Source organism: Bison bison, unplaced genomic scaffold, assembly GCF_000754665.1.
Source record: "Bison bison bison isolate TAMUID 2011002044 unplaced genomic scaffold, Bison_UMD1.0 scf7180017864485, whole genome shotgun sequence".
Classification (NCBI taxonomy): Eukaryota; Metazoa; Chordata; class Mammalia; order Artiodactyla; family Bovidae; genus Bison; species Bison bison.
In genome coordinates, this window is record NW_011495045.1 from 6,581,269 (window position 1) to 6,589,173 (window position 7,905).

At 41.0% G+C, this 7,905-nt stretch overlaps 1 protein-coding gene across 5 annotated transcripts in view; it reads right to left on the bottom strand.

Moving 5' to 3' along the window:
* The window catches only part of INPP1 (inositol polyphosphate-1-phosphatase), a 36,745-nt gene that overhangs the window by 19,921 nt on the left and 8,919 nt on the right, over positions 1-7,905 (bottom strand). The window contains exon 1 of one of the 5 annotated variants that reach the window (XM_010862893.1): positions 6,596-6,974. The exons of 3 other annotated variants lie outside the window; for them this stretch is intronic. The gene's annotated coding sequence lies outside the window, so the exon portion shown is untranslated. One more of the 5 variants, XM_010862897.1, reaches the window with a different exon arrangement.

Here is a 7,905-nt window from a genome sequence, read left to right on the forward strand (position 1 = left end):
TTTCCAGTGAGTTGGCTCTTCGCATCAGGTGGCCAAAGTATTGGAACTTCAGCTTCAGCATCAGTCCTTCTAATGAATATTCAGAATACTCTCGAGATTCTTCTCTAGCACCACAGTTCGAAAGCATCAACTCTTTGGCACCCAGCCTTGTTTATGGTACAACTCTCACATCCATACACGACTACTGGAAAGACCATAGCTTTGACTGTATGGACCTTTGTCGGCGAAGTGATGTCTTTGCTCTCTAGGTTTGTCATAGCTTTCCTTTCAGGGAATAAGGTCTTTTAATTTCATAGCTGTAGTCAACATCCACAGTGATTTAGGAGCACAGGAAAATAAAATCTGTCACTATTCCCACTTTTCCCCCTTTTACTTGCCATGAAGTGATGGGACTATATGCCATGATCTTAGTTTTTTGAATGTTGAGCTTTAAAGTCAGCTTTTTCACTCTGCTCTTTCACCTTCATCAAGAGGCTTTTTAGTTCTCCACTTTCTGCCATTAGAGTGGTATCATCTGCATATCTAAGGTTGCTTTCTCCATGAGTATCATTAATCTTACTAATCCTCAAATCCATTTTTAATGTTTCCTTTTGAATGTAACATTTTTAGTCATTTTATCTTTTCTTCTGAACTTTGAAACACTTACTTTTGGCACCAACTCACTTAACACTTGCTTTTTATGGTCTATAGGAGCCATGTTTAGGCCACAGGAGAGCTGGTTCTTAGGCTCTGCCTGGACTTTAACCAACCAGGTGTAAAACCTTAGCCACATGGGTAAGCTCTCAGGGACTTGTTTTCCTCATTTTTGCAAACATAAAAAAGGAAAAGAAAGAAAGGACAGGGAGATTGGAGGAGATGATTTCTATGGTCTGTTCCAGTTCCAAATTTTCTGCCTTTTTAATTATCCATTTTCCAGATAAAAGAGGTTGGGGAATATTATTCAGCCTTAAAAAGGAATGACATTTTCTCGCATATGCCTCAATATGCATGAACCTTGGAAACATTATCCTAATTATAAGAAGCCAGGCTTAAAAAAACAAGTATTGTATGATTCCACTTATATGAGGAACCCAGAATAGTTAAATTCATAGAGACAGAAAGTAGAATGGTGATTACCAGAGCTGGGAGAAGCTGGCAATGGGGAGTTATTGTTTAAGGGATCCAGAGTTTCAATTTGGGATGATAGGAAAGTTCTGGAGATGGATAGTGATGATGGTTGTATAACAGTGGAAATGTACTTAATGCAAGAGCAATGCATACTTGAAATTGGTTAAAATGGTAATTTTATGTTATATGTATTTAACTATGATTTTTAAAGAGTAAAACACAAAATTACAAGTTCAAAAAAATGTACATTTCAAAAGCTTTTGATGTTTATCATCAACCTAATAAGGAATGGCATAATAAATATTGTTGGTTGAATGAAAAAAAAAAAACAAGGTTGGGAAGAAGTCATGAAAATTAAGTTGAAAAAGAGCACTAGGCTCTTTACCTTGTATTTGATTTTACACTGCAATCACACTGGTTTTATTGTTTTGGCCGTGTTGTGTGGCATACAGAACCTTAATTCCCCAACCAGAGATTGAACTCATACCCCCTGCATTGGGAGCAAGGAGTCTTAACCACTGGACTGCCAGGAAAGTACCCACACTGGTTTTTATACTTAAATTGTGTTTCCGGGTTACAGTGGTTTGGGTTAGTGAACCTTGTGAAGAAGGCCTAAGCCCCTGACCCCAATTCTAATTGTTCTCTCTCTAAGAGGTTTTAAGTTCCTTGAGAACAGGACACACAATTTTTTATCCCGTCATGATACACAGTGGGAATTCTGTAATTTAACTGACTGATATCATTCCATTTGAGATAAATATGTTTAAAAGGATTTTACTGCACTAAGATTAATCTGTAAGGGTTTATTCATTATGTAAATTTTAGGATTATAATTGTGAGGAAACATGATTCAAAGGAGTTCTTAACACAACATTTTAGAAGATGGTTATTATTATTTATTTCTGCAGTGATAAATTACATGACCTAAAATATATTCTCTGAATATTATAGCAAGAAAGCAAAGATCACAGATCACATTATATGTCATTTTGGCAGACTGGATTTCTGGCAGCCTATATCTTATCATTCTACTTCCATTTTGTAGAGGTGAATGTTTACTTTTAACAGATATTTAAGGAACACAAAGAAATAGTACCTTTTACTTGAAAAGGTCAAAATACTAAAAAGATATAAAAGGTTCATTAAAGCCATTTCAATACATTAATATACTAAATGTGCTTGCATTCTTGTTAATCCTGAAACCACAGGTAATTGTCTAAGCTGGTTAATATTTATCTTCTTGATCTCATTTTTCCATTTTTATTTCCCTCATTTTTTGCTATTCATGGAAGCTTACAGTCAGCCATATTTTAAAAACAGATCTTTCATGATTCCCAAATCAAACTGAGATTATATGGGGTTATATGTCATTGTGGCAAACTCCAAGGAGTTAGCTACAGGGGTTTTCTAGAACTTGGGAGATGAGATCCTATTTTTCAAACTGCTGCTAAGTCACTTCAGTCGTGTCCGACTCTATGTGACCCCATGGACTGCAGCCTACCAGGCTCCTCCATCCATGGGATTTTCCAGGCAAGAGTACTGGAGTGGGGTGCCATCGCCTTCTCTGATTTTTTTTTTTAAGTTTAAGTACATTAGGATTACCTTAGCCATTTTCCTTTAGTCATTTGAATTTAATCCTTTTCTATTTATTACAGCTCTCATTAGTATCAAGGGAAACCTACCATCATCACTCTGTAAAGAAAAGGACAAATGTAAGTATCTATTGATAAAGTTAGCAAATACTTACATTGATTTAAACTTGGATAATTAAAGTTAAAAGATGTTAAATACTGAGTTGATTAAAATGAAAACAAGAAAGCAAGGAACCCTTTTCCACCTTTCAAAAAGAAAAAAAAAAAAAAAGACAGAGTGCCAAAGGAATAGAGACAGAAAGAAACAAATACTTCCCATGTGGTAATTCATCTGAATGAATTCTTTTATAGATAATTAATATTTTACTTTGTCAATTCGTTTTCATATATAATTAACCAATTTTATGCCCAGGTTTTGTTTTGTTTTTTTCTTTTTTTAGATGGTGTTGGGTCATTTTAATAAAAGTTATAAATAAGATACTAAAATTTGCATGCTGGTCCTCCCTGAAGTAACAAATAAGGCTGTTATATGAAAGAAAAATGATCAGGTACAATGTTTTGCTGTAGATTACTTTCACAGTTAGTTAGTTCACTCGCTCAGTCGTGTCCAACTCTTTGTGACCCCATGAATCGCAGCACACCAGGCCTCCCTGTCCATCACCAACTCCCAGAGTTCACTCAAACCCATGTCCATCGAGGCGGTGATGCCATCCAGCCATCTCATCCTCTGTCGTCCCTTTCTCCTCCTGCCCCCAATCCCTCCCAGCATTAGGGTCTTTTCCAGTGAGTCAACTCTTCACATGAGGTGGCCAAAGTACTGGAGTTTCAGCTTCAGCATAAGTCCTTCCAATGAACACCCAGAACTGATCTCCTTTAGGATGGACTGGTTGGATCTTCTTGCTGTCCAAGGGACTCTCAAGAGTCTTCTCCAACACCACAGTTCAAAAGCATCAATTCTTCGGCGCTCAGCCTTCTTCACAGTCCAACTCTCACATCCATACATGACCACTGGAAAAACCATAGCCTTGACTAGACGGACCTTTGTTGGCAAAGTAATGTCTCTGCTTTTCAATATGCTGTCTAGGTTGGTCATAACTTTCCTTCCAAGGAGTAAGTGTCTTTTAATTTCATGGCTGCAGTCACCATCTGTAGTGATTTTGGAGCCCAGAAAAATAAAGTCAGCCACTGTTTCCACTGTTTCCCCATCTATTTCCCATGAAGTGGTGGGACCGGATGCCATGATCTTACTTTTCTGAATGTTGAGCTTTAAGCCAACTTTCTCACTCTCCACTTTCACTTTCATCAAGAGGCTTTTTAGTTCCTCTTCACTTTCTGCCATAAGGGTGGTGTCATCTGCATATCTGAGGTTATTGATATTTCTCCTGGCAATCTTGATTCCAGCTTGTGCTTCTTCCAGCCCAGTGTTTCTCATGACTGACTCTGCATAGAAGTTAAATAAGCAGGGTGACAATGTACAGCCTTGACGTACTCCTTTTCCTATCTGGAACCAGTCTATTGTTCCATGTCCAGTTCTAACTGTTGCTTCCTGACCTGCATACAAATTTCTCAAGAGGTAGATCAGGTGGTCTGATATTCCCATCTCTTTCAGAATTTTCCACAGTTTATTGTGGTCCACACAGTCAAAGGCTTTGGCATAGTCAACAAAGCAGAACCTGCACTAAATATCCATTAATAAAATGCTCTTATAACATTAAAGAACTTAAATTAAGATTGCCTACCACAAAAAAGAGACTGAATATGTAAAAATCTTTGCTAAATTCAATCACCCTGGAAGGCTTGACTAAGAATGATATAAAAGTTTCAGATTTCCTCAATGTGTGACATTATCACATTAGCAAAACCACAGTTTCCATTTATGAACATGTTATCTTCAGGAATGGTAAAAGATTATATCAGCAACAGTTATTGCCTATCTGTGATTTCCAATCTTGCCTTTTGTGTTTGTTCTGGTTTGCCCTTTGAAATTTTTATCATTTTGACCTATTTTAAGTATCTTCTTTCCCTTAGAAATTCTGATTCAGAAAATCCCAGGTAGCAAACTGGAAGTCTTTTAGAACCAATGCTGTCCTCCCCTCCTCTCATGTGCTCTTTAGTCCCTGGGTAATTTTAAAAATTAGACAAGTTTGGGGACTGCTACTCACCAATCATGAGAGATGAGAAACAAAGTACCCTCAGCTCTTCCTTCATCTCTAAACTCCAAATCAAACAAAAACATCAATCTAGAGAGTTGTATTTGCTTCATTAATTTAAGCAATTATTAATGCTTAAGCAATTAATGCTTAAGATTCAAAATATTTTAACAAGGACATTTATTGAGGACACATATCTAGAAAAATTTCATAAATATAGCATCCTCACTCTTAATAAATGAAGACACATGGTTTTATTATCACCATTATCTCAGGCAATTTGTCTACAAAATGAAATGGATTAAGACATATTCTAATTGGTATCAGAGACAGAAATAAAAGCAGAAATAAATGTATAATGAATACTGTAAAGCTTTTGTTTGCCTCTGCTGCTGCTGCTAAGTCGCTTCAGTCGTGTCCGACTCTGTGCGACCCCAGAGACGCCCTAACAGGCCTTATATTTCAAATTAGACATGATTTTTTTTTTCAGAACTACCACTAGTATAGCTGTAATTTAAATCTATAATAAGACATTTCACATTAAGTAGTATGAGTCCAAGCTGCAATTTCCAACCAAGTGGTAATTTAGTCCAAAAGCTTGAAAAGAAATGGTAGCTTATTCTATGAAAAAATAAATTGTAACTTTATGCATTTTACGTAATCTTCTTCATGACTATGAGTAAGAACTAACTTCAAGAGTAGTTTAAAAATCCACAAGAGCTTAAAAGTAGATTCTAAGAATACAAATATCTGCCTCGAAAAAACGAACTGTTCTATTACCTTTCTCCCCTTAATATTCCCTATTTTAAAAAGTAAAAAATTAGGTCACTTAGCTAAGTCATCAGTCAATAGTGGTTCGGTAGATTATTTTCATTATTAGACTATTATCAGGCTGAGTACGGCTGATCCTTATCAATTTCTTTGATTTTTAAAGCTAGGAGTCACAGGAAAAAAGTAACAAAAAAGGTTTTATTCAACATGTGGGATGCACTCAAGAGGTCTATCCACACAGCCTTAACCCACTGTTCTGTGAAAGTGAACGCATTCACACAGCGGGCAAACTTCTGCTTATTCAACACTTTAAAAGTAGCTTTAAAAAGGAAAAATCCCCCAAATACTCTAATCGTTTCTATGTATTCTTCATGAATGTAATAAATAATCTAGGGAATTTTTTTTCACGCTCTTTGTATCTTAACAATATACTTAATTCGGCCAAACCCATGTGAACTATTTTCCCCTCTACTCTGGTCACACCAAATAACTATGCACATCTCACAAAACAGCCTTTCAAAATGCAGGGGATTAAAAGCAAGAAGGCAAAGGCTTCTAAATATAGTCCCTTCATGTTTATTTTACATTCATCTTAGGTCACTAGCGTCAGCCAACAGCGGTGGACACTTGGAAGCATCTCTCAAAGCAAAACGAGGGGGCGCTTGACAGCTACGCCATCTACCTGTTGAACCTGGACCACGGCGCTCGGCTACAGTCAGATGAGCTTCTACGACTTAAAAATGCTAATGATCGAGTTAAAAAAAAAAAAGTTGTTTGCCAGTCTTTCTTCCTTCCGTCTATTTCTTTCGGGCAGTTTCTGCGTAGCTGAGGGAGCCAGAGGACTCGAGAGCTCCTCCGCCCGGCTGGTAGCAGCAGCGAGGGGGCCGGGCTGGGTGGCGGGCTCGCTGCAGTGGACAGAGGTCATCACAGGCCGGGCGGAGAGGCAAGGCGCCCTCCCGACCCAGGTTTACTCACCTACCGTGCGGAGAGGCGATGAGTGCGTGCTGTTCGCCCAGCGGGGAGACCCAGATCCGAGCAGGAAGGGAGGTTGTGGCGCCGGGGCGAGGGGCGCGTAAAGAGGCAAACGTATTACCTAAGCCGGGATGCGGAGCCCAGAAGGAGGCTGCAGCCTTTCCCTCCAGAAACGGAAGAGGCGGGGGAGGAGGAGGCGGAAAATGCGGAGGAGGAGGTGGCCCGGAGTGCGAGGCTAGCGAGGGGCGCCGGGCGCACGGCCGCCGGCGCAGCTCCAGGGCGAGGGGTGGGGAGCGCGGCGGCGGTCGTCCGAAAGCGAGGCGCAGCCGGGCAGCTCGCGGCCTCGCTCGGCCCGGGATCGCAGACCGCAGCATCCGCCAAGCCGCCGCCCCCTCGCGTCCCCCGGGACCGCGGCGTGGAAAGCCGCGGTGACGCCTCGAGGCTCCCGGGGCAAAGCGGGCATCCCACGCCTGTCTGCCCGAGTCTGCAACGTCACAAGTGGAGCGTAATGATTCAGAGCGAAGTGCCAGGAAGAGAAGGGCTCCAGGGTCACCTAATCCACTGTTGTTTTGTTCTTGCAATCGCCCACAAATTCGGTTTTAGTATCTTCCTCTTCCATTCTTCCGCCCCCCCCCCCCCCCTTTTTTTTTTTGAGGATTATGGGTTTGACGAACGGGTTGGCAGCTGTGAAGATGGACTTCCTGAGGGTGACAATGGGGTCCCATTGTTCTACTAGAAATGTCAAGCGTGCGGGTTGTTCGGCAAACCCGCGCAGCCTCTCCTGGGCGCTTGACTTACACGGTGTGGGCTTAAGGCCACCTTGACCGGAAGCACACCGTGGGTAGGAAACTCTTCTCTCTTAAACGCTTTAAACTGTGGGATTCAGCATACCTTAAGGATGGTTTTGAATGCTGGGTGGAGATAGGAATGAGTGGTGACAGGGAGAAGGGTAGACATTTTTAAAGGGCTACAGAGTTTTGAATAGAAGGGGGCTGGCCGGCGGCCCAGCAGGCTGGATGTGGTTAGTGAGCACCCTGGGCCTTCTAAAGCCCTTCACACATCCTATCACTTCATGGCACACCTAAGAAATGATCACGTCTGCAGGACCCCAAATGGCAAACAGGCTCATGTAGGAGGAACTGGGCCCTTCCACCTTGGAGGGCAGAGGAGACCACTGTCTATATACTCATTCCCTGGCATGAAATTACAGTGCTCTGTTTTAGTGTTCTAGCTACCAGATTTTCTGATCCCCATTTCCCCAAACCTCCTGAGTTATCAAGACCTGGTCCTCACAGCAGTGGGAAACCACCAAG